The 27,385-nt window shown below is 43.0% G+C and overlaps 1 protein-coding gene across 1 annotated transcript in view; it reads left to right on the plus strand.

Annotated features, from left to right (window-relative positions):
* The window catches only part of CLVS1 (clavesin 1), a 175,207-nt gene that overhangs the window by 38,543 nt on the left and 109,279 nt on the right, over positions 1-27,385 (plus strand). The window lies entirely within an intron of this gene.

Here is a 27,385-nt window from a genome sequence, read left to right on the forward strand (position 1 = left end):
CCTGGGGCCTCTCTGTTCCAACTTTCCAAGAACAAACTGTCCTTCTGAGTAGGAATTTAGTATCTAAATGCTTTAAACATATCCATGACTCCCCTGGTTTGAGTCACCTGCCCCAGCCTTCAGAGGAGACTATGTTCTGAGCATTTCAAGGAGTTCGTGGTACAAAATGGAGTTGCTTCTTTCTGGCTTCCTTTTTCTGGTCTGTTACTTCAGCAGTCACTGGTCCATCTGCTTTCCAACCTCCAAAATTTGATAATACCTCTCATCTGCCATCATCTCTCCATATGTCTTCCTTGTTCCCAAGGTTTATTCATTTTTAAAAAATTTCTTTACTCTTATGTAAATAAGGTCTTAAGTGAAGAAGAAGTAAAACATGCTCAATCAGCCACGTTTAACTGGAGGCTCTTGAAGATTTCTTTCATTTTGTTCACATATTTTGTTTGTACTTTCCCGTGAGGATATTATTGACAATGTAGGCACTTAAAATATCTATGAGTTTTCTTAGTCCATTCATTTTTATATGCATTTACTGATTGTGTTTTTTTACTATACTGCTTAGAAAGCAAAAAAGATTTGAAATATACTTTGAATTAGGGCAAGAATACAGATATGACAAAATCTGAACATTTAATAAGGTATATATCCAGTGACAAGTAGGTAAACATCATAGCAGGAAGTAATTATAATCAGAAAACACCTTTAGAAATTAAAGCCCAATCATCTAGGTGTGACACTTGACAGAGTCCTGTAAAGATCTCAAAGGTAAGAGAAGGTACTGACTTAACAGTGTATGACTAACTGGAGCTTGCAAGAAAAATAAAATAGAAAGGAAACTTTGGGATTAATTATCAATCAAAAACCTTAAGTTTCAAAACTAGTAAAAGCAATAACAGTTTAAAATGTTTACCAAGTGCTTACTGTGTGAGAATAAATATATTGTCAAATAGAAAAACAATCTGGGGACTTCGCTGGTGGTCTGGTGGTTAAGAATCCGCCTTGCAATGCAGGGTGCTTGGATTTGATCCCTTGCTGTTGTTCAGTTGCTAAGTCTGACTCTTTTCGACCCCATGGACTGCAGCACGCCAGGCTTCCCTGTCCTTCACTATCTCCTGGAGCTTGCTCAAATTCATATCCACTGAGTCAGTGGTGTCATCCAACCATCTCATCCTCTGTGGCCCCCTTCTCCTCTTGCCCTCAGTCTTTCCCAGCATCAGAGTGTTTTCCAGTGAGTAGGCTCTTCACATCAGGTGGCCAAAGTATTGGCGCTTCAGCTTCAGCATCAGTCCTTCCAATAGATATTCAAGGTTGATGTCCTTTAAGATCTCATGCCTTGGAACAAATAAGCCTGAGAGCCATAGCTAAAGTCTGTATTTGGCAAAGAAAGATCCTGAGTGATGCAACTAAGACCTGATACAGCCAAATGAATAAATAAACAAAAAAGAAATGAAAAAACAAAAAACAAAACCAATTTGGACTTAATAAGGAAGGGCTTTATCCAAGAAGATTATTGTAAGAGGAGGAAATAAGAGGAGGAAGTATTTTTCTTTTTTTTACAATTCAGGATTTAAATATTTAAGTTATTTAAATCACTTATTTTAAGCTGCACAATGCTAAAGGTAAACCAAAAGGATTTAAATACAACCCACTGCAAGGGAACACAATGAGTGGCTTTTTATTTTTTCTAAAACACAAATTTGTTTAAACAAGCAAAAAAAAAGAATCACAATCTACACAGCGCAGCCACCCTGTCTGGTATGCAGGAAGCCGTGGGAGACAGTGGTGAGAGGAGCTGGGATGGGGAACAGGAATCTGCAGAAGGAGCTTCAGCTCACAGATGACGTGCAGCCTGGAAACATCCCGAGGTCCCTTGGGTCCCCCTGGTACAGCAGGGGAAGGGGACGATTCCAGTAAGGAGGGCATTCGGAACATAAGATCTGTGAGGGTCTCATGGCTTAAGCAGAAAGAGTTTTCATTCCTAGGGAGAAGCAAACAAGGCTAGAAAGATCTGGACGTGGGAGGTGAGATGAAAGGATGGCCAGATAGAGAGTAGATCAGAGAATGTTTTACCCTAAGACCAAGTGAGACTGAACCAACCTTCAGGGCCCAGGGGAAGGAGAGAACCTTAACCTAATTCAGTTAACAAGCATTTTGTTCCTTTGATCAATGGGGACCCGCAGGTCAGCTGATCATTTACGAGGCAAAGAATGGGGAGCTGAAGACTCTGTGTCACAGGTCAACCAGGGAGGGGGCAGCTGTGTGTCTGATCTACGTCATGTGGGCAGGGGTTTTTTTTTTGCCACCAGCCTGCTTTACTGGAACACAAAGGAGGGGGAGATTGCTTAACCTTTGCTGTTTTCCAGGATCACAGAAACTGGATCAATTTCAACACTGTCCACATAAATAAGCAAGATGGCTACCCCTGAAAAATTAAGTGGCTAATGGGGGTGATAACAGAGTAAAGTAATTCCATAAAGTGTAGCAAGTGCTGTCTGTGAGAAATAAATATGCTGGTTGCCATGGCAATGCAGAGGCGAGGCACCTCACGTGATGGGGGTTGGGGCAGGCAGCAATGGCTACACAGGGTCTTAATGGATGACCAGGACCTATCAGGTGGAGAGAAGGGTACCAGCTCTAAATCAGCAAGTATCAGCGAAGATCACAAAGGCAAATGTGCTGTGTGAACTTTATGCAGCAAAGCTTATATCCAAGTGGGCTAGGGAAAATAGTCTTTTCTGGCTGACGAGAGATTTTTTCCCTCCTTAGGAGATCAGATAATAACAAAACAGAACTTTATCACTCATAGAGGGAAATGTGAGTCTCTAATTGGGATAAAGCCTGGAAATGCTCCAGGATAAAGGTATGATGAGACTTTATACTCCGAGGGGAAGCTTGAGTGATGTCATAGCAACTGCTGGGAGCAGCTCTGGGTCTGCCTGTGGGGCCTCAATCCAGGCTTCCCAGGTTGCTCAGTGGTAAATAATCTGCCTACCAATGCAAGAGACGCAGGCTCGATCCCTGAGTTAGTAAGTTTTCTTCAGAGTAGGAGTCTATTCGTAAATGTGTAGTGAAAGCCTAGGTAACACATTTGTATTTATATAGAGTTTACTTTACAGCTTAAGGCTTTGTTTCCCAGTATCAAACTTCATATTCTAAAAAGTAACAAACTTCTGCTTTACTCCTTGTGAGAATCAGGCTGCAACAAGAGCAGATTTCTTCTCTTTTGCTTCAAACACAGAGCAGAGTTTTTAGGAGATCAGATATCCAAGCATCCTGGGGTGGCATGCCCTTCCCTGAAGGAAAATCTGTGTCAGAACTCAAGCAGCAGGCATACCAAGTGTGGTGGATAAAGGGACCCTTTGCAGGGGCGGTGCGGGGCGGGGGGTGCGGTGCGGGTAAGGGGTCAGAGGCCAGGGTCAGGGCACAGATGGACGCTGTCTGAGAGGAGAGGCACAGTCCCTTGGAGTAGGATCACTGAGGAAAACAATGCGGGGCAGGGCTTCTCCATGCTTGCTGGACCTTCTTTGCCACTCTGAGCTGTCAGCCTGGGGTGGGGACCCATAGGCAGACCCAGCAGTGCTCCCAGCAGTTGCTATGACATCACTCAAGCTTCCCTGCAAGAGTGTAAAGCCTCACCATCCACTCATCCTGGAGAAATTCCAGGCTTTAACCCAATTTGAGACTCATAATTCCCTCTGTGAGTAATAGGGCTCTATTTTGTTATTATTTGATCTTTGTAGCTTTCACTGTAACTTCTAAAATGCTGTAGCATTTCCTACTTGTAATAACAGGGAAACAAATATGCTTTTTCAAAATGTTGTTTAGTTGCTAAGTCACGTCTGACTCTTTGTGACCCCATGGATTGTAGCCTGCCAAGTCTCCTTTGTTCATGGGATTTCCCAGGCAAGAATACTGGAGTAGGCTGCCATTTCCTTCTCCAGGGGATCTGCCCAGTCCAAGGATCGAACCCACATCTCCTGGACTGGCAGGAGGATTCTTTACTACTGAACCACCAGGGAATAAGAGGGTAGTAAAACATAGCATGTCCTAAATTTAGAAGCAGGAGCCAGTCTTAAAGCGTTTCCTTGTGTTTTTTTTTTTTTTTTTGGCATCATGCCTTTTCTTGCAAGAGGAATCCTTACCACTCCTGACTGAGGAGTAGAAGTGAGCATAGCTCCCGCTGTCCTGTCACCCAGATCTCTGTGGGATAACATGTGTGAGGGGAGGAGGGGAAAAGGTGGAAAGAGGAGACTGGGGGAAGTTAAAAGTTAATAATGTAGTGATAACAATAACCTGACAGAATGATAAAGAACAGAAACCCAAGTCCTTAAAAATCAAGAGTAGCCTGGAACAGGGGTCTTCCAACTCTGGGATCAATGCCTGATGGTCTGAGGTGGAGCTGATGTAACAAAAAAAATAAGTGCACAATAAATGCAACGTACTTGAATCATCCTGAAACCATCGCCTACCTCCCCAGTCAGTGGAAAAATTGTCTTCTAGGAAACCAATCACTGGTGCCAAAAAGACTGGGGACTGCTGGCCTAGAAAAAAAAAAAGGTGGGAGATAACCAGGCGGGGGGAAAAAGCTCATGAATCTGGAGGTTTGTCAAGTTGACAAAGGTGGTGCTGCTGCTAAGTCGCTCCAGTCGTGTCCGGCTCTGTGCGACCCTGAGACGGCAGCCCACCAGGCTCCCCGTCCCTGGGACTCTCCAGGCAAGAACACTGGAGTGGGCTGCCATTTCCTTCTCCAATGCATGCAAGTGAAAAGTGAAAGTGGAGTCTCTCAGTCGTGTCCGGCTCTGTGCGACCCTGAGACAGCAGCCCACCAGGCTCCCCGTCCCTGGGACTCTCCAGGCAAGAACACTGGAGTGGGCTGCCATTTCCTTCTCCAATGCATGCAAGTGAAAAGTGAAAGTGGAGTCTCTCAGTCGTGTCCGACTCCGAGCGACCCCATGGACTGCAGCCTACCAGGCTCTTTCGTCCATGGGATTTTCCAGGCAAGAGTACTGGAGTGGGGTGCCATTGTTGTTAGTGCCAAATACAAGCCATCTAAGGAACTCGGTGCTGGAGAAGACTCTTGAGAGTCCCTTGGACTACAAGGAGATCAAACCAGTTAATCCTAAAGGAAATCAACCCTGAATATTCATTAGAAGGACTGATGCTGAAGCTGAAGCCTCAATACTCTGACCACCTGAGGCGAAGAGCCGACTCACTGGAGAAGATACTGATGCTGGGAAAGATTGAAGGCAGGAGGAGAAGGAGGTAACAGAGGACAAGATGGTTGGATGGCATCACCCGACTCAATGGACATGAGTTTGAGCAAACTCCAGGAGACAGTGAAGGACAGGGAAGCCTGGCGTGCTGCAGTCCATGGGGTCACAAACAGTCAGACACAACTGAACAACAACAACCAGGAATAGTAAAAGAATGAATATACTCTACAGTAACAAAAAGGAAAAAATAAATTAAAACCAAACAAATCTCCTGCATCCAAAAACATAGAGTTGAATAGAGTACGGCAAAAGAGTAATTTGGAAAATGTAAAATGAATTCCATATGAGCCTTTGTGGATAAATCAAGGTTCCAGAATAAGAATTACATTTTTCTCAGCTTCTGTTTCTCAAATAGAAAGGTCAGTAATTCAGAATTGGATTTTTGACTATAGTGGCTAACAAAGGCCATCCCCTCACCCAGACATCTCATGTTGACTGCAAGATCAAGCTGACTGCAAGATCAGGACTGGTGGCTCAATCCTTGTCTATCCCAACCTTTCCTGTCTCAAAGTCATGAACGCTTTGAAGCAGTAGGTTGGGCCCTGCTTCTGTCCTGGAGCATTCCAGGCACGTTTGTTTCAGAATGCTGTGCCACAAGGAGTGAGCTAGGCAATAATTTCCTCTTGTGATGAGCTCCTGTCTGGTACCCACTGGGTTTGCCGTATCCTTCTGGTTCCTGTTCACCCTACGATCGCCTTCTGCATGTGGTGCCCATTTCCAGTTGGTGCTCTCCCATTCCCCTCCCTCTGACTCACACAGGCTGCTTCAAATGCCCTTCCCCCTCCATGCTCCCTGCACATCCAGACACCACAGCACCTGGCGTGCTTCAGAGACTTCTGCTGCTGTGTCCTGCCTTTCAGATCAGCCCCCATCTGACCCGATGGGGTCAGATTATCTGTGATGTGAGCTGGCTTAAGTGTCTTCACATATAGCCATTTAGTCTGCAAAAGAGATGTGCAGAGTGTGCCATTGTGGTCTTTATTTTCAACATGAGAGAACTAAAGGCCAGAATCATTATATAACCCACCCCAGGTCATACAGGTAAGCAAGCAGCCAAGCTAGACTCTATATTCTGGTTTGTGTGACATTTAGAGCTTACTTGTTCTACCACCTCACACAGACTACTAGAGAATATTTACTCTAGGGTTTTTACTCTATTTACTCTATTTTAATATTTACTCTATTTTAAAAATGATGATAAAGAAAGAAAAGATTGCAAAAATGGATTTTCCTGAGCTCATACGAGTAGTCAGTGGTAGAACTGATTTTAAAAAGATCTCCCTCCCAGACAAGTAACCGGCTGCAGGAACCTTGAGATTTGACACTGTAAAATGGAGCAATTTCGTCCATTTTCAGCATCTCTGCATTTCTTCAGGAAGAAGTCCATGACCCATGAAGCCCAGTACAACCCATCTTTTCTCACCTCACTTTTTATCCTGATAATGCTGGGCACGGAGCCTCTATTTCTGCAAATATCTCAATGGATTGAATTGTTTTGGGTTAGGGAAAAATTTTAAGGCTCTATACTTCTTTATTTCTGAATGGGGAAATAGCGAGGAAAAAGACTATAATTTGCCAAGCATCTACCATCCCAGACACTGTAATAGGCACCTTTAAATTGACTAGTGGTTCTCAAACTTGAAGATACACCTGAATCTCCTGTAATGGGCTGTGAAAATCAAACCCTGATGGGCCTCCCTCCCAGAGGTTCAAGCTCAGTAGGCTTAGACTGGTGTCTGAAAACTTGCACTCTTTTTTGGGGGGGGGATATGGATAATTTTTAAACTCTTTGTTGAATGTGTTACACTATTGCTTCTGTATTATACTTTGGGTTTTTTTTGGCCATGAGACATGTAGGACCTTAGCTCTCCACCAGAGATCGAACCCACAACCCCTGCACTGAAAGGCGAAATCTTGACCAGCAGACAACCAGGGAAGTCCCAGAACTTGCATTTCTAGGAAATCCCCATACTTTGAGGACCTCTAATATCGGCTGATATTTATCTTAATCCTCTCAATGAACCCAGAAGATGCTATGATCCTCTTCACTTTATAGAAGAGGAACGTGTGATTCAGATATGTTGGGTCAGTTCCTAAGATTACCCAATTAAATAAGGACACAGGATCCTAGCACAGAACTTTCTGGTTCCCAACCTGTATCTTTGCTCTTTCAAATATCCTACTCTACCATAATCAGCAGGTTTTCCCAAGGAGCGGCCTTCCTTCCTGCTGAAGGAGCCACATGCTGTTCTCTTGAGCTGAGATCCAGAGTGGGAAACACTCAACACTTAGATCCAGTTAGGGTCTCATCACAGCCAGCTTACCCTTCCTTGCTCTCCCTCCTGGGTCACAGGGTTTGGTGACAAAAGGAAATGCTCTGTGTGTGTGTGTGTGTGTGGCGGGGGGTGTTGTGTGTGTGTGTGTGTGTGTGTGTGTGTGCGTGTGTTTATTCTGAGGGGCTTAGTCTTTCACTTTTCACTTTCATGCATTGGAGAAGGAAATGGAAACCCACTCCAATGTTCTTGCCTGGAGAATCCCAGGGACAGGGGAGCCTGGTGGGCTGCCATCTATGGGGTCGTATGGAGTCGGACATGACTGAAGCGACTTAGCAGCAGCAGCAGCAGGCTGCTTTAAGGGCTGACCCAGGTGGTGCTAGTGGTAAAGAACCCGCCTGCGAATGCAGGAGAACTAAGAGACCTGGATTCAATCCCTGGGTTGGGAAGATCCCCTGGAGGAGGGCATAGCAACCCACTCCAGTATTCTTGCCTGGAGAGTCCCCATGGACAGAGGAGCCTGGAGGGCCACAGTCCATGGGGTCACAAAGAATCGGACATGATTGAGCAACTAAGCACGTCATGCTGCTTTAGAGATGGGGGACGAGAGAATGGTGGAGAGTGGGGCACCCCTCGAGGGGTCAGCAGGAGTTGCTGTCACGGGGCGCCTCTACCCTCTCCTTACCCTCTATTAGTGGACACAAGGGGATGGTGGTGACCCAGGGAAAGGTGCCACCTCTCGCCCCACAGCAGCCTGAGCCCTGTGAACAGTCAGTCAGGTGGACGGAGCAGAAAGGCAGAGGATCCAGGCATCAGCTCGAAGGTACCAGGACTTCTGTTAAGGAGGCAAGAGGTCTTTACATTGGAGCAACTAGGAATAGGTGTGTGCCTGATCACCTGTGGGGTGTTATCAGTCCCCAGTGAGGCACTCAAGCAGTCCATCCAGAGCCAGACCTATGACCTGTGACCTGTGTCTAAGGAAGGTCACTGGGTCACATGTCCCTCAGAGGACACTGACTGAAGGAGCCCAGAACTCAAATATTTAGCCTGGGTCTCATCAGCAACAGCAGTTCAGGAGCGCATACCACAGACAAGCTGATGAAGTATTAGAAGAAAGAAAGAGAAAGAAAGGGAGAAGGAAGAGAGATAAATAATGAAGGAGACAAGGAAGGGAGGGACGGGGAGAGGAAAAGAGGGAAGAAGAAAGAAAAGGAACTCGGCTACTTTTCTAGCAGGGATGTGTACATTTTCAATCTGGATGAATTTCAATATCCTATTGTTGAAAGTAAATGGAAATTTTGTTTCTGAATAATCTCTTTTTTAACTGTTTCAATACTTGTTAAACTCTGAGGCAGAATATTTTCAGGTTGGCAATTTGGGGGCTGGGAAGACACTTTGTATTTCCTGGATTTTGCTTTGTTCTGTTTTGTAACCAGGTGTCCATTCTGTCAGCTCAGAGCAAACATCACAGGCAGGATGCAGGCACTGAAGACAATGGCCTTCTCTTAAAAGTATTGTTGGTACAAACACATGCCTTTAAAATGCACTTAGAAGAATAAGTTATGGCCAGAAGGTAAACAATAGAAAACATTTCCTCTTCGGCTTGTTGATGGTCTTGGCGTTTGTCATTCTAGCCCACATCACGATGATTTCTATTCCACTCGTTGCTAAGCCCATCTATCTGTTTAGAGGGACCCAGGTGTAAAGACTGCCAGGATTAAAACTGGACAGAGGCGCGAAGCTGTTAAAGATAATAGACCTGTGTTAAACCCGTGAGTGAGTGGAAGGTCCTCTGTCCGAGGCCCTGTGCTCATTGTCCTCCATGGGCCGTTTTCCACACGTACAATGTGTTCACAGCTGGCTGGCAGTTCTCTTTTGGGGCCTTTGTGAATATGCATGTGCCAAATCGCAGGCCTGGCTCCCAAGCTGGGAACCCACATCCGTGCGCGTTTCCTCCAGCATCTCTCAGGAGGGTCCCTCATCAACTCTGCACCCGCCATCTGGTATTGTTGGGGTGGCCAGCTCCCCAAGCACCGCACGCCTCTGTGAATTACAATCCAGGCGGATTTAAGTGTCACTAAGACTGACTTTTCCCTAGGGTTTAGAATTTTGTTTCAGATAGAATAGTATACACAGGAGACAGTCTGGCAGTATTTTCCACCTTTTAAGGCTGGAGGCCAAAGCCAAGGTTGTACCAGCAGGTTTTGATAAAGCTACCAGAATCAAATTGATGGCTTTGAAGGGAATTTTAAGAAGACTTGAGTGTGAAGGCCCCTTAGTGAAAACAGCTGCTGTTTCCTCTCTTTGAATGGGGGCTGAGTTCAGTGCTGTATATCCCAGAGGGCTTTTAATACTGTGCATCTTAAGAAAGGCAGATTCAAAGAGTCATGAAAATGTGTTGCTTGGCTTTCCAGTGGAAAGTGACAGAATTTCTAACTTTCAGTTGCACGCATGCTAAGTCACTTTAGTCATGTCAGACTCTTTGTGACCCCATGGACTGTAGCCCACCAGTCTCCTCTGTCCATAGAATTCTCCAGGCAAGGATACTGGAGTGGGTTGCCATGCCCATTTCCAGGGGATCGTCCCAACCCAGGGATCAAACTTGCATCTCCTATGGCTCCTACGTTGCAGCTGGATTCTTTACCGCTGAGCCACCAGGGAAGTCCCCAACCTTCAGTTACCCACCTCTCCAAACCCCAGATTCTTAAGGGGTATTTTTAATGAAAGTGTCAGGTGGTCATTAACTCTGTTAGCTTCAGTGGTGAACTGGACTGCACTTGTCTTTCCTCCTTGGCATGTCCAGTGGGCTCCACTTATTAGCACCCTCTTCCTCATGCCCAGGTCTCACCCTGACTCCATTCTGCCCCTTGTAGAGGGGAAAGAACTCTCCTCCCCAACCAGAAGGGAGCTCAGGGCTCTTCTGATAGCATCACTGGCCTGGTGGGAGGAGAGTGAAGAGAATAGACCAGAGTCCTGCTAAGAGGACAGGACTCTGCCTCAGACTCAACATGGGGAGGTCTTAGCTCCTCTGTGACTTGGCCATTGAAGTCTGGTGTCAGCATGTACTGCCAACACCTGCACTACACCAAGCTCCCTGGACTACCTGCCCGCCTTGCTTGGCATCCTGTTCATCACTGCACTTACCATGGGAGACCTACTGTTTGGTTTTCTTCTCGGTCCCCTGAATGGTCAACTTGCAAGCCAAAGATGTACTACCTTCAATTCTATTGTACCTGCATCAGGTATAATGCACAGCACACAGAATTCAGTTACCCTTTGCTGAAAAAATGGGTAATATTTAGTGCATCTTTTCAAAGCTAATTCTCTCACCTAAATCCTAGGAATTTGGCATTCTCCTTCTGATGATACCGGAACTCGAGTCACAGAGAAATGAAAAAACAACAAGCTTGGCCAAGTCAAGATGATAAATTCAGATACAACATTCAACCCTGCTGTCGGGCTCCAGAGCTTCCAACATAAACCACTACGGCCACACGTCCCAAGGACCATCCAGGGCACAGCGAAAGATTAATCTCTTTAATTCAGTAGGACCAGGTGGAGCATAGAGCTCAGCATATGCTGGTGGGGTTAGACTCTGATTCCAGGAAACGGAGCAAACTAGCTCTGCTGGTAAACCTCTGCCTCCTCTTTGACCCCACAGCAATCTCCTCTCTTCCCCCCAATTCTGGCATCTTGCAGTACAGACCATAGAATGTACAGCTGGCCTTCTATCTCAGCTGTTCTAGAGTCAAGCACCAGGTCATACATGGGGGTTCTCCATAAATGAATGAATAAATGAATATCCAATAGGATCTGAGATGCTTCTTCCTTTGTTGAACAACCAGCTTTAATATGTTCCTTGGTTCCAATATTTGCCTTGACTTTTTATCCACAAGACATATTTTGATAAGCACTCATCTTTTTTTCTCCTGCTTAAATTGAAGTTTTGCAAAAGACATATCATTTGGGGTCTGAACTACTTAAGAAAAAGTACTATCCTAGGAAGAATGAAAGAGTACCATATGAAATGGATAATATGGAAAATTACATCTGCATCTGTGTGACCCACTGTTATCAAAAGGCAGGTGTGTATTTTGTTGGCTTAGAATTGCTCATCTGCTCCTGTGCAGTGTCTCTTTAGTTGTAATTTTCTAACCGATCATATTGAAGGTTTTTGAATAAAAACAAATCCTTTTATTAACCTATATTAAAGAGTGCATTGCTGCACAAGAGCAATGCGCCTGACAGTCACATACCAGAGCCAGGATGAAGCAAGATCCACTTTGTTTTTCAAGACTATGTGCGCCACCGGCTTCCCAAGTGGTGCTAGTGGTAAAGACTGCCAATGCAGGAGACATGAGAGACACGGGCTCAATCCCTGGGTCAGGGAGATTCCTGTGAAGGAGGGCATGGCAACCCACTCCAGTATTCTTGCTTGGAGAATTCTCTGGAAAGAGGAGCCTGGCGGGCTACAGTCCATGGGGTCACAAAGAGTCAGACATGACTGAAGCAACTTAGAATGCATGCATGTGCCCCATACACTTATCAACCACATTTTTTATTATAATTCTTATAATTGTATTTTTTCCATTACTGACAATAACCCTTATGAAAATTATGATAAAATTGCACTTGCATTTTAATTTTTATTCTCAAAGCAAAGACTAGGCTGACATTGCACTGCTCAAGACACTTCACATGAGTGCCCCACACTAGATGCTCTGACAGACCGAAGTTCACTCAGAAAGATCACAGAGCATGTGGGGGACATGCACTTCTAAAAGCAAGAGCTAGGACTTCCCTGGCAATCCAGTGGTAACACTTTGCCTTCCAATGCTGGGGGTGCAGGTTCGATCCCTGGTGGATGAGCTGAGATCCCACATGCCTCGAGGCCAAAAAACCAAAACATAAAACAGAAGCGATATTGTAGCAAATTCAATAAAGACTTAAAAAAAAATTCTTAAAAAAAAACCACATAGGTGTAAAAATATTAAGATAGACCTCTGCTGCTGCTGCTAAGTCACTTCAGTAGTGTCCAACTCTGTGAGACCCCATAGATGGCAGCCCACCAGGCTCTGCCGTCCCTGGGATTCTCCAGGCAAGAAAACTGGAGTGGGTTGCCATTTCCTTCTCCAATGCATGAAAGTGAAAAGTGAAAGTGAAGATAGACCTCAGATATATGCAAAATGTTTTCCCCTAGAACACTAGTGAAAAATAGACAGGCTTTTCTATAATATTTCTTTAAAAAAAACAAAGAATTAGCCTCCATAAGTTAAACTTTCACAATGGATGAATCACCAGTTGGTGAGGTTAAATGAAACACTTCTGGCCTTTTAGCAAGTTCCAAACACAACACAGGTGTGTATGACACTGCCTGTGTCTTTTAAGCCGCATGGAGATAATCTCCGAACTGCATCATTGAGGCACCTGGTCTTTTTGCCAGTCAAGAAATGTTTTAAGAAAGATTTAACTTTATCTGCTGTATAGACTAATATGTCTGTGTGGTAGTAAATGAACAAAAATCGCATTAAACTATGGCTTCCCCTAATCCTTCTCCATAGGGTTTCTGACCATGGAAGAGAAATCAGGAGGCCATGCTTCATTTAGCATCCCTCACTTGATACGTTTTCTTTACTTCTTCTATTTCCCAAGTGAGCTATGTCTCCTGCAAGCCTGTGTATGTGGCAGTGTCTGATGTTGTATCGGAACACGCTTTTCTCCTTATGGTAAAGTACGATGCTAATGCATTGCGGGAGTGAACGACTTCAATAAGCCGTTAGTACACTTTTGGTTCCTGAATGGTAGTTTTTATTGCTCTGAAGATAAGCTAATGGTGTAATCAGCCGTCTTGTTAGAAGTACACACACATACAAACAATTGTCAGTCCTCAGACAGCTTAGAAAATGCATATTCTTCTTTACCCTCCTCTTATTGTTTTTATTTATATGCATTGATATCGAAGGTAAAGCAAAAGTGAACAAAGCCGTCACCGTGCTGAGTAGGGGAAACGAAGCTGAGAGATTCCTGGTCCACGTGGCAGTGACGGTAGCAAAGCTACAGGGCATCTGTAATTTTTTGTGAAGGCTTTCTCCCGTCTGTCTGCCTGTGCAGCCAAATGGAAATGGAGCACTGCTTGCCTGGTGGGCTGCCACAGTGGGCAGATGGAAATTTCTAGAAAAGTTTAGGCTGCATGAAGGGGTTGGTAGGGAATGAATGCATGTCCTCATCTGTTCCAGAAAGAAGCGGTTTGGTCAAGGTGGGGGTTTCATCAATACAGTAAGTCCTCTAACTATAAACAAGTTCTGTTCTGAGAGTGCATTTAAGTCCAATTTGTTTGTAAGTCCAACAAAGTTAGCCTAAGTCCCGAACTAACACAACCAGCTATATAGTACTGTACTGCAATTGGTTTATAACACTTTTCACACAAATGATCTGCAAAAAACAAAGAAAAAGTAAAGAAAATGTTTTCAGTCTTACACATGGCAGTGCCTTGAGAAGAACAGTAGTACCAGCTACGTCACTGCTGCTTTTAGGCTTGCTTCTGGACATCCTGGGCTTGAAATAAAGATACTGGACTACTGTCCTCTATACACTACTGTAAAGTACGCTGTGACGTGCTAAGTCACTTCAGTCATGTCCGACTCTTTGTACCCCATGGATCTTTGCCCACCACCCTCCTCTGTCCATGGAATTTCCCAGGCAATAATATTGGAGTGGGTTGCCATACTCTTTCAGGGGATCTTCCCCACCCAGGGATCGAACCTGAGTCTCCTGCAGAAGCCACCAAGGAAGCCCTGGTGGGCAAATACCACCCCATACTGCTGAATGTGATTAAAGGAGATAGAAACTTCCAGCTCTTTCCTCTGGGAATGTTCTTATGAGCCAGAACTAGAAATATCCTCCTTGTGCCTTGACTAATAGAAGAGGAATGGGTAATAACTCATTAATTTGTAGCAGACAAGGATCAAAGCAAGAGGGAAATGTTGAGATAAAACTTTCCAGAGCCTGGGCATTTAAATGCTTTACTCTGGAAATTAAACTGCTGATATTTCTAAGCAGTCGCTTATAATCTCTGATATTTTGTTAAGATAAAGATAGTCAATGAAATCCTCCTACAGCAAAATCCCAAGTCCTAAAATGTACTTTCTCTTTGTGTGAGTATTTTAAATACATAAATTATGTGTCTACATACATATGCATTGCATTTTCCAAATTTTCTTCTGCTATTCAGAGCAGGATATTTTGGACTTACATTGAAGATAAATGTATGTTGATGTTTTACAGTATCTCCTGCAGTGTAGCCACTGTTAAGTGGCAGCAATAAATAATAACCACCGGCTCTAATTGCTTAGAGAATTGCCAAGTGATAATCTGTGATGTAATTAAGTAAAAGAAACCAATGTTGTCTTTAACCACCTCCATAAAATAATTCCCTAGAGAAGTGTCAGAGCTTCCGTGAGTAAGGTTCCCTTACAGAGTAAAATTAACCCTCCAAGCACACTGTCCCTCAGCCAGGAAAAGTCAGCCAGGCCCTGTGTTGATTTTAATGCTGTTCAATGAACTATTAATATGTGGAGCCTCTGAACATTTCAAAACTTACCTTTTGTTTTGCTTCTGATTCCCAGAAATCAGCAGGATGAAAATACGAGCCTGCGTTTTCACCAGGCTTAGTGAGGAGCCACTGGTTTGTGAAGAGAGTTCAGGGAGAGGGTTTGCCACTCTTTCGCCTCCAGTGTGTGTGTGTTTAGTCACCAAGTCATGTCTGACTCTTTGTGACCCCATGAACTGCAGCCTGCGAGCTCCTCTGTCCATTGGATTTCCCAGGCAAGAATACTGGAGTGGGTTGCCATTTCCTTCTCCAGACAATCTTCCCAACCCAGGGATCGAACCCCACATCTCCTGCATTACAGGCAGCTTCTTTGCCATTTGAGCAGCTTCTTTACCATTTGAACCAGGGAAACTCCTATGGTGGCTCCATGACCCACGTCAATTGGACTGGGCTGGGGCCCAGGGAATGTGCAGGGGGGCCCTCTCTGGGAGAACTCTAGGAATCCCCACAACTCTATTCTGATATGTCTGGTCCTGTCAAGTAAATATCATAGGTAAATCACTCAGGTCCCATCTATCTTCTGAAACCTTTTCAAAATGGGATTTTTCTGCTGAAGTGAAGCACGTGTTCAGTTCTGGAAGACTAGCAGGTGGGGTCTGCAAAAGGCTTGTCCCCTCTGGACACAAAATATGTTTATTCCAGCTTCAGAAGGATGACCAAACTGCTTATTGTTACTGCAATTTGTGAGCCATCACATTATAGGAGTTGATCAAGATAAAAAATTCTTCCTAGGAAATTTACCTTATTGGAGCCAAAACTCAGAGATGGTGTTAATAGTGGTAAAGGGTCTTCCTGAGGCTGAGAGCTGTGATGGTCATGGGAACCTTATCTCTCTCTGAGAATCCAATGCCCTTGAGGTGTCTTGAGAAGGTTGAAAAGTGGAAGTGTGATAGCCAGATAGAGAGATATCTATCTGGAAATCAGCCAACAAGTGGTATTTCTGTCAGAGTTGATTATAAAGCTATCCCGAATATAACATCTATGAAAATAAGCCTTTCCTTTCCATTATATAATGATTTCCTGTAGCTCTATCCTTTTAATCTTTCATGCACTTGATTGCTTGTTGTTTTAAAAGCGTATGATTAAGAAGGCTAGAATTTTCAAAAGGGAAAAAACCAACTTTGAAAACTTCAATGCGATTGCAGCCTCTCTAAATTCAATCAGTCTCTAATAAAGCTTCTGATGTAAAGTACCCATGTTTTTCAGGGCTGAGACTCCCAGTTATAGACAACTAATTTTAGAGTCTTTGGACTTCTCTTGGTTTTAAGCCTTGGGACTTCTCTTGCTTTCCTGCCAGGATATATTGATCTCTTTATTAAGTACAGAGGTTTGGAGTTTTTGTTAGAGATGGGCAATTTTATGAATTAATTAAAATTATGAGATGCTGTATACTTTCAACTCAAGTCACAGGTGTACCTTCCATGAAACGTAACATCTATAGAGTTGTTTTGGTAATGCACTATTTAATTCGAACTGTCTTACACACTATTATCAGAGTTTATGATTTCAAAAAGGAATCTCCTGATTGCAAGAGTGATTGCAGCATATCACCCAGAAGGAAGGACCTCAGGAGGGCAAAATCATTCAAGGCCATGTAGTACCACGGGATGCATATTTTCCTAAAATGCCTCCTCACCTTATTGTCCAATGTCTTATCTTGAAAGTGATGTTATGGCTCTAAGAGCCAGACAGAGGAAAGAATATTCCATTTCAAGCAGTGGCTAGTATATTACCATGAACTCCATGCGAGATCTATAAATGTCAACTGAATTCCATTGTAAGTAAGAGAAATGTATCCATTCACAGCCATCCACCCACATCAGAGGAGACCTTGCATTTAAGCTGATACAGACAAAGCTCCATGTCTAGTATTAAGTGCTCTTTTGCATTTTGGAGACTCTTCCTAGCTTTTACTTTTCTGAAGCTCCTCAGCCAAAGGAGTTACCAGAATAGACAAGCATGAAATTAATTTTTCATAGTCATTTAGTAATAGATGGAATGCTCATAGCTCACTTCCATCAGAGTGGTTTCTTCCTTCTGTGGCTGCTGCTCCCTATGGATGCCGGCCCAATCCCCATCTAGAGAGCTAATGAAATAAACCTCTTCCATGCTTGCATTTCAGGCTGTCTGAAAGTGGTATTTTGGGATCAATTCTTTCCCAATGGACTAAGAATCTTGTGGTATACCAGACTTCCTATCTGTAAGCATCCATCTAGCATTTATTATTAACTGTTCAAGACTGTAATTCACTTATTGCCCACACTAGGTGAATGCAGTCATGGCCCTCTCTTAAACCAAAATTAATCTTAAGGCTTAGTTTTCTTTTCCATTCTTTTTAAAAAATAATTTTAATTATTTCTTTTTGGCTGCGCTGGATCTTTGCTGCCACATGAGGGTTTTCTGTGGTTGCAGTGAGCAGAGGATACTCTCTAGTAGCGGTATGAGAGCTTCCCATTGCAGTGGTTTCTCTTGTTGTATAGTAGAGGCTCTAGGGCACACGGGCTTCAGCAGTTGTGGTGCTCAGGCTTAGCTGTCCCATGGCATGTGGAATCTTCCCAGACCAGGGACTGAACTGGTGTCCCCTGCACTGCGAGGTGGATTCTTAACCAATGGACCACCCGGGAAGCCCCTCCCATTCTTGTACCCCACAGTACTTAGTAGCATATTATTTTATAAAATATGAGCCATGATGGAAAAAGGACTTAAGGACATACATGTGACATCACTGCTCCTAACAATGAGCATGAGAGGCATTGCAGAGGAAGAAAATTTACCCACTGGTGCTTCCAGAGCGGGTTTTGACTATTTTCAGCATGTTGCAGTTTCCAGTGGCTTGATTGAGGGCTTCCCCAATGGCTCAGCAGGTAAAGAATCCTCCTGCAATGCAGGAGACATAGGAAACCTGCATTCGATCCCTAGGTCAAGAAGATCCCCTAGAGAAGGAAATGACAACCCAACCCAGTATTCTTCTCTGGAAAATCCCATGGACAGAGGAGCCCAGCAGGCTACAGTCTGTGGGGTCTCAAAGAGTCGGATGTGACTGAGCAGAGACAGAGAAAGAGAATGGGTTGGTTTAACATTTGCCTTCATTCTTTTACTAAGAATCATTACTGAACATCTACTATGTGTAGGTACCAGTGATTTACAGGGGTTCAAAAACAAATAATGCACACTTCCAGCCCTGCTGGAGCTCACAGGCTGTCCTCTTTTGAAGAGAACAGGAAATGTTCTTTCTTGCAGACATGATTCTACTTCAGGTGATATTTCATCACTCATGTGGCAGGAATTCAGACCCCATACAACCATGCACTTCTAGGCACCCCCTTGACAGCCCCAAGGTCAAGTCATATTAATACTAATGATAATACTGTGTGTTGCTTTCTTGGGTGCTGGTTCTTACTATGTAAGAACTAGAAACAACTACAGCAGCTCTGACTCACTTCCTACCCAGTAGAGCTCCTTTTGCCTGTACTGGTATAACTGCCTTTCCTCTCTTTACCTCTATATCTAATCTGTAACTAAATTCTGGGTACTGTCCCTCATCAGTTCAGCTCAGTTCTGTTGCTCAGTTGCGTCTGACTCTTTGCAACCCCACTGACTGCAGCACGCTAGGCTTCCCTGTCCATCACCAATTCCCGGAGCTTGCTCAAACTCATGTCCATCAAGTCAGTGATGCCATCCAACCATCTCATCCTCTGTCATCCCCCTCTCCTCCTGCCTTCAATCTTTCCCACCATCAGGGTCTTTTCCAATGGTCAGTTCTTTGCATCAGGTGGCCAAAGTGTTGGAGCTTCAGCTTCAGCATCAGTCCTTTCAGTGAATATTCAGGACTGATTTCCTTTAGGATGGACTGGTTGGATCTCCTTGCTGTCCATGGGACTCTCAAGAGTCTTCTCCAACACCAAAAGGTTTGAAAACATCATTTCTTAGGCTCTCAGCTTTCTTTATGGTCCAACTCTCACATCCATGTATGTTGCTGCTGTCACTTCAGTCGTGTCCGGCTCTGTGCGACCCCATAGACGGCAGCCCACCAGGCTCCCCTGTCCCTGGGATTCTCCAGGCAAGAATTCTGGAGTGGGTTGCCATTTCCCTCTCCATTGTATGAAAGTGAAGAACGAAAGTGAAGTCGCTCAGTCATATCTGACTTGTAGCGACCCCATGGACTGCAGCCCACCAGGCTCCTCCGTCCATGGGATTTTCTAGGCAAGAGTACTGGAGTGGGGTGCCATTGCCTTCTCCCACATCCATATATAACTACTGGAAAAACCATAGCTTTGACTAGATGGACCTTTGTTGGCAAGTAATGTCTTGCTTTTTTCATACATTGTCTAGGTTGGTCATAGCTTTTCTTCCAAGGAGCAAGCATGTTTTAATTTCATGGCTCTTCTCATTTCTCTATCATTTCCATTCCACTCTCACTTACTATGCTGCACATGGCTCCCTTTAATCGGACTCTGTGTCTCTAGTCTCCTAGCTCCAAACCACATAATCCCTGTCACCAGTTCAAATCTTCCTAAAGCACAAACTTACAACCTCTGCATAAACAGCCAGTAGCTCTCCCAGCAAGCAGAATGAAGACGGATCACAACTCTAACCATATTTCTACATTCCTTTTCACTTGTCCCAAAGGCACAGGCAAACTTGCTGTTGCCCCCAAGACAATAGGCTCTATGCTCCCAGAACTTACTATTCACGTGGCCCCTTCTGCCCTTTTCCTTCTATGTCCAGAGTCCAAACTTTCCTTCCATTATAGCCCAATGGAAAATGTTCCCAAACGTCCCAGCCACAGGTGATCTCTTCTTATAAAGCTGAAGCACTCTGAAATTCCTATTACTTTCCACTTGATATCATATTCATTTACATAATAATGAATGCCAACATGCCCATCATCAGCTCATTCTATGGACTAGAATGAGTCAGTTGCTCTGCCATGGCTTTGTGTACATTATCTCAAGTTATCATTACCAGGGAGGGAGGTGCTATCAAGCTCTTTTTAGAGATGAGAAAACTAAACTCAGAGAGACAAAATCACTTGTTAAGTTTATACAGAATAGCCAAGATTTGAATCAAAGTCTGCTAACTCCAAACCCTATGCTTCTAATGACTATGCTTCATTGCTTCCCATATATGTATTTTTTAAATGTCTTCTTTTAGTTTCCATTTCTATCTGAAATATAAAAATAATATCCTTTTATCTTTTACATCTGCCATAAAGTGAAATTTTGTCATACCTTTGAATAAATGCCTTCCTGGCTCCTTATCCAGTTCTAGGTACTTCAAAACTTTTAAAATAAAACACTGAGTGATACAAAATTTCATTAGCTGTTTAAGTGAGCAGATAGATGCATCTGATGTTAATTTCATTCTCTTCAGTTCTTGGAGAGGATTTAGAAGCACTTGGACCAAATGTAATAAAATATTGGTTTTATTTATTCAAACCATCTTTTCATTTAAAACAAAAATCTTCAATGGAGGCAACTCTAAAGATGAATTCATTGTGTGTACACCCAGACACACACACACACACACACACACACACATATGCATACACACACATAGAACATTTATACACTTGCTCACCACAGAAACACTAATAAGAAAGAACCCTGGCACATTGGAATTCAAGAACTTTAGATTCAGTGTCATTTTTAATAATGGATTTGAACATTTTGCATTCTTGTGTCTATATCCTGAGATGGATAAGCCTGTCAAGACTGGTCTAAAGAAACAATCTCTCATCTTCATGCTTAACTTGGGCTTTACTGATGGTTCAGCAGGTACAGAATCCAACTGCAATGTAGGAGACACAGGAGACATGGGTTCAGTCCCAGGGTCAGGAAGATCCTTAGGATGAGGAAATGACAACCCACTCCAGTCTTCTTGCCTGAAAAATCCCATGGACAGAGCAGCCTGGCGGACTACAGTCCACAGGGTCACAAAGAGTCAGACATGACTGCCCAACTGAGCATGCACATTCTTCTTAATTAATCTGGGGCAGGGGAGTAAGATCACAGAGGTAGAATGTGGTTTTCATCACCATATCAAGGGTAATCAATATGATTTATCTCTGTTGTTGTTGATACCAGCCACCTGGCTTAGGAAGTGTGTGTTTGGGTTCTCCTGTAAAGTCACTCTTTCTCCCATTCCACACTGTACTCTTTGAAATAAAAGTCACTGTGTTCAGCCCACACTTCAGGAATGAGGCGCTATGTTCCACCCCCTTGGGGGTGGAGTAACTATATAAAGTACATTTGAAATTACAAAAAGCTGAGAGGATTTCACAACTCAAAGAGAATAAGATGAATAAGAAACAGGGAAAAGATGAGGAAATCCATATGAAGAAGCAAAGAAGTAAGGAATTCAAGCTAATAATCAATGAAGATATGGGGAGTCACACCCCTCAACGGGGATAAAGCCTCATGACCTGAGACACATTCCATTCAACTTTTTGCTGCCCACCCAGTTCCTCTAGAAAAATGAAGTATTCAAACATTTGGAAAGTACAGTGAATTCCAAAATTATTTTGCTTCTCTCCTGGGATCACCCTGTAAGTATAATAATTCTGCATTCATTGTTATAAATGTTCTGGTCTTGAAAATGTATAAAATAGTTTTCAGATTTCCATGATTCAGTGTTTTCTTGGGAATGAATACAAGTGGATATGTAATGGAAGTGGTGCTAGCTCTCATTTACAGAGGAGTAAAATGAGAAAACTAAGATCATGGCATCTGGTCCCATCACTTCACGGCAAATAGATGATGAAACAGTGGAAACAGTGTCAGACTTTATTTTTCTGGGCTCCAAAATCACTGCAGACGGTGACTGCAGCCATGAAATTAAAAGATGTTTACTCCTTGGAAGGAAAGTTATGACCAACCTAGGTAGCGTATTTAAAAGTAGAGACATTACTTTGCCAACAAAGGTCCGTCTAGTCAAGGCTATGGTTTTTCCAGTGGTCATGTATGGATGTGAGAGTTGGACTGTGAAGAAAGCTGAGCACCAAAGAATTGATGCTTTTGAACTGTGGTGTTGGAGAAGACTCTTGAGAGTCCCTTGGACTGCAAGGAGATCCAACCAGTCAATCCTAAAGGAAATCAGTCTTGAATATTCATTGGAAGGACTGATGCTGAAGCTGAAACTCCAATACTTTGTCCACCTGGTATGAAGAACTGACTCATTTGAAAAGATCCCAATGCTAGGAAAAATTTAAGGGAGGAGGAGAAGGGGATGACATAGGATGAGATGATTGGATGGCATCACCAACTCAATGGACACGAGTATGAGTAAACTCATGGAGTTGGTGATTGACAGGGAGGCCTGGCATGCTGTAGTCCATGGGATCACAAAGAGTCAGACATGACTGAGTGACTGAACCGAACTGAACTGAAAATGAGATAGCACTTAAGTGATTGGCTAAAAATCTTCATAATCAATAATATTTATTTTCACTATTCAATGAGAAGGGCTGTCTTAAAAAACTCTCCAAAGATCTACTTCCTGTCAAATATAATAATTCTCCTTCATATTTCTGCTGCATTTGACTTGGTTAACTACCTACTGTCTGATATTGAGTAGCTGTTAATTTGTAACAAACCATTCTCAAACTTAGCGGCTTAAAAAAGCAATCGTTTATTGCTGCTCACACTTCTGTGGGGCAGCTAAAGTTTATCTAGGCTGAGGTCAGCTGGGTGGCTCTGCTTCTTTTGAAGATGTGCTAGGTGGCTAGGGAGTCATCCTTCTCGTCAGTCTAGGAATCTAGCTGTGGCATCTTTTTTTCCATGGCAATGGCAAAAAGTAAGAGAACAAATAACATCTGAGGTCTTTAAGAGCTAGGCCTCGAAGTGCTACACAGTCATTTCTGTCACATACAATCAGTTAAAGCAAGTCACATGGCCAAAGGGCAAGAAATACACTTTATTATCAATGAGGTCAACCACAAGCTAGTGGGTGGATGCTCAGATAAGTGAAGAATTGGAATCAGTAATGCAATCTATTATATCCTTACTTCCTGAAACACTATCCTCTCCCCCTTTTAAAAAACACATTAGTATTGTGATCCTCTCATATTTTTTTTTTCCCTTAACCCTTTTTATTCAACCTCAGTACTGCATGTAAGCTTCACAAAAAGGCTTAGCTTTCCTAAATTTCCTCATTCTCTCCATGCATGCACTCTTTCTAAAAAAGCTAATCCAGGATCAGACTCTCGAATTCCCTAATGGTCATCTGCAGTTTACCACTGGGCGTCTCCACATTTTCCTGTGGAACTGCCTGTCACAACCTTTGGTCTATGCTCCACTTAAATCAATGTTTCTTTCCAATACAAGGCAGTATCTCTAAAGACTTGGGTCTTTAGATCATATATGATACGAATGCAAAAAAAAAAAAAAAAAAATCAAAGCCAATGAAAACTTACCCTACATTAATAGGAATTTGACATCTCTAAAATTTAGAAGAGACTATATCTAAAAGAAGACGATAATGATGAGAACAGTATCAAACACCAATTCCTATGAGAAATGGTTAAAGTTATTAATTTTTTTCAATCCAGAGATTATATGGCACATTACAACCACCACGTTTAGATAATTTAGTGTGTGGTAGAGGAGGACCTGGGGCTTCCCAGGTAGCTCAGTGGTAAAGAATCTGCCTGCCAATGCAGGAGACTCGGGTTCAAGCCCTGGGTCTGGCAGATTCTCTAGAGGAGGAAATGGCAACCCACTCCAGTATTCTTGCCTGGGAAATCTCTTGGACAGAGGTGGGCTGGACATAGGTGGACTGGTGGGCTACAGTCCATGGGGTCACAAAGAGTTGGAAACGACTTAATGACTAAACAACAACAACAGAAGGACCTGAGGGGTTGTTTTTGGTAGCGGAACACTCAGTGGTCAGATTTGGGGGAGGAAAAGTTTTGCTTGATATAAGGAAGACATTTTTAGTAAGAACTGTACAGACACAAAATGGGCTGCTACCTGTATTTTTCACATGTCACTCTTATTTCCTGAAATGCTTGTTCCTTTTCCCTCTTATCCAAAATCCAATTTACCCTTCAGGGATTATCCCAAGCTTTCATTCCTCTATAAATTCCGGATTACTCAAATTTTATTGATCTCTTTCAACTCATGTTTCTAATCTCTTACCCGACCACAATTAAATTAAGGGATCTTTGAAAGTAGAAATATGACATACTATTTCTTAACTTCAAGTATTAAGCAGAGCTCTCAGCTTATAATAGCCATTCAGCAAATTTTTGCTGGTTTGCTAGTTTTTTGTTTGTTTTTGTTTTATTTACGTATAGATGATTTACAATATTATGCTAATTTCAGTTGTACAACATAGTGACATGGTTTGGGGATTTTTTTGCAGATTATATTCCATTATAGATTATGACAAGATAATGGGTATAATTCTTTGTGCTATACAGTAAGATCCTTGATGTGAATCTATTTTATGTATAGTAGTTTGTATCTATTAATTCCATGGATCATCGAAAAAGCAAGAGAGTTCCAGAAAAACATCTATTTCTGCTTTATTGACTATGCCAAAGCCTTTGACTGTGTGGATCACAATAAACTGTGGAAAATTCTGAAAGAGCTGGGAATACCAGACCATCTGACCTGCCTCTTGAGAAATTTGTATGCAGGTCAGGAAGCAACAGTTAGAACTGGACATGGAACAACAGATTGGTTCCAAATAGGAAAAGGAGTTCGTCAAGGCTGTATATTGTCACCCTGCTTATTTAACTTCTATGCAGAGTACATCATGAGAAATGCTGGGATGGAAGAAGCACAAGCTGGAATCAAGATTGCTGGGAGAAATATCAATAACCTCAGATATGCAGATAACACAACCTTTATGGCAGAAAATGAAGAGGAACTAAAAAGCCTCTTGATGAAAGTGAAAGAGGAGAGTGAAAAAGTTGGCTTAAAGCTCAACATTCAGAAAACGAAGATCATGGCATTTGGTCCCATCGCTTCATGGGAAATAGATGGGGAAACAGTGGAAACAGTGTCAGACTTTATTTTTTGGGCTCCAAAATCACTGCAGATGGTGACTGCAGCCATGAAATTAAAAGATGCTTACTCCTTGGAAGGAAAGTTATGACCAACCTAGATAGCATATTCAAAAGCAGATATATTATTTTGCCAACAAAGGTCCATCTAGTCAAGGCTATGGTTTTTCCTGTGGTCATGTATGGATGTGAGAGTTGGACTGTGAAGAAGGCTGAGCACCGAAGAATTGATGCTTTTGAACTGTGGTGTTGGAGAAGACTCTTGAGAGTCCCTTGGACTGCAAGGAGATCCAATCAGTCCATTCTGAAGGAGATCAGCCCTGGGATTTCTTTAGAAGGAATGATGCTAAAGCTGAAACTCCAGTACTTTGGCCACCTCATGCGAAGAGTTGACTCATTGGAAAAGACTCTGATGCTGGGAGGGATTGGGGGCAGGAGGAGAAGGGGACGACAGAGGATGAGATGGCTGGATGGCATCACTGACTCGATGGATGTGAGTTTGAGTGAACTCTGGGAGTTGGTGATGGAGAGGGAGGCCTGGCGTGCTGCGATTCATGGGGTCACAAAGAGTCGGACACGACTGAGCGACTGAACTGAACTGAACTCCATATTTGATTACATATTTTCTGATTTAATAATCTGCAATATAATAATTTAATAATCTGCAATCATTAGATTTGATTAGAATTTGAATCAGATTGAAATGTTCAGGAATCTGATCATTTCACTTGGTTTCACAGTGGATGTGCTCAGTCGCTCAGTTGAGTCAGACTCTTTGCAGCCCTGTGGACTGCAGCCACTAGGTGCCTCTGCCTGTGGAAATTTCCAAGCAAGAATCCTAGAGTGGGTGCTGTTTCCTATTCTAGAGGATCGTCTCAACCCAGGGACTGAATCCATGTCTCCTGTGTCTCCTGCATTGGCAGGTAGATTCTTTACCACTTTTGTGCAAAGCCCCACAAAAGGATACAGTTTCTGATTTTAATGATAGACTGAAGGAATAGATTTTGCCATCACTTAACATCCAGTCTTATATTTTTCAAAAAAATTAAAACCCACTGAATTTCGAGATCCTTTATGGTCTTGAATTTTTAGCACAAATAATTTGTTTGGAGAATTAGCAAAATCTGCCATCATTTCTTTGTATCTGGAAATTATTTAAAACAAAAATCAACTGGTGACTGAGAATATATGATGTGGAAGAACACACGCAGTGCTAGAGAACTGTAACTCCAGTCTGTAGTCAGGTCTCCCTGTTGTCATAGTTACCAATGTACTCCAAGCAGACTCCTTCCTGAATCACACTGCAAACCTTCAATGAAAATAAATGACTCTTCAAGCTTTATTTTTCTCTATCCATGAATTGAGCCTACAAAATAGCATGGATCACATGGGTTTTTTTTTTTTTTTTACATTTTGAGCAAGATATTCAACGTACAAAAGGAATAAGAGGTTTAATCAAAACAAGTGCCTCTGACGAAGGTCTTACCTCATTTGCTCAGCAATATTCATTAAGTAAGTAGGTTTTGGGGACACAACTACAATCATGGCCCAGGATGGAGAGAAAAGTAAGAGACGCATTTCAATGAAATGCAATCAGCATTGCACTGGAAGCAGAAAACAGAGATTCGTGGAAACACAAAAGAGAGACACCTCATAAAGTTTGGACTACAGGTGCAGTCAGATCAAAGGGAGGTTCCATCCTGTGATTCTCAGTGTATTGTTCCTATGAAGTTTATTTATCTGGGGGGATGGTGGTGGTGAATAGACTTTCTTCTTTTTTAAATTTTATTATTGGAGAATAATTGCTTTACAATGTTGCATTAGTTTCTGCTGTACAACAAAGTGAATCAACTATATGCATACATATATCCCTGCCCTCTGGAGCCTCGCCCCTCTGAGTCATCACAGAGCACTGAGCTGAGCTCCTGTGCTGTACAGCAGCTTCCCACTAGCTATCCGTTTTACACGTGGTAGTGTACATATGTTCTTGCCTGGAGAATCCTAGGGACAGGGGAGCCTCGTGGGCTGCCGTCTGTGGGGTCACACAGAGTCGGACACGACTGAAGTGACTTAGCAGCAGCAGTGTACATATGTCAGTGCTACTCTCTCAGTTCATCCCACCCTCCCCTTCCTGAGCCGTGTCCACAGTCCATTCTCTGTGGCTGCGTCTATTCCTGCCCTGCAAATAGGTTCATCAGTTTCATGCACCATTTTCATGCATTAA

Source organism: Bos indicus, chromosome 14, assembly GCF_029378745.1.
Source record: "Bos indicus isolate NIAB-ARS_2022 breed Sahiwal x Tharparkar chromosome 14, NIAB-ARS_B.indTharparkar_mat_pri_1.0, whole genome shotgun sequence".
Taxonomy (NCBI): Eukaryota; Metazoa; Chordata; class Mammalia; order Artiodactyla; family Bovidae; genus Bos; species Bos indicus.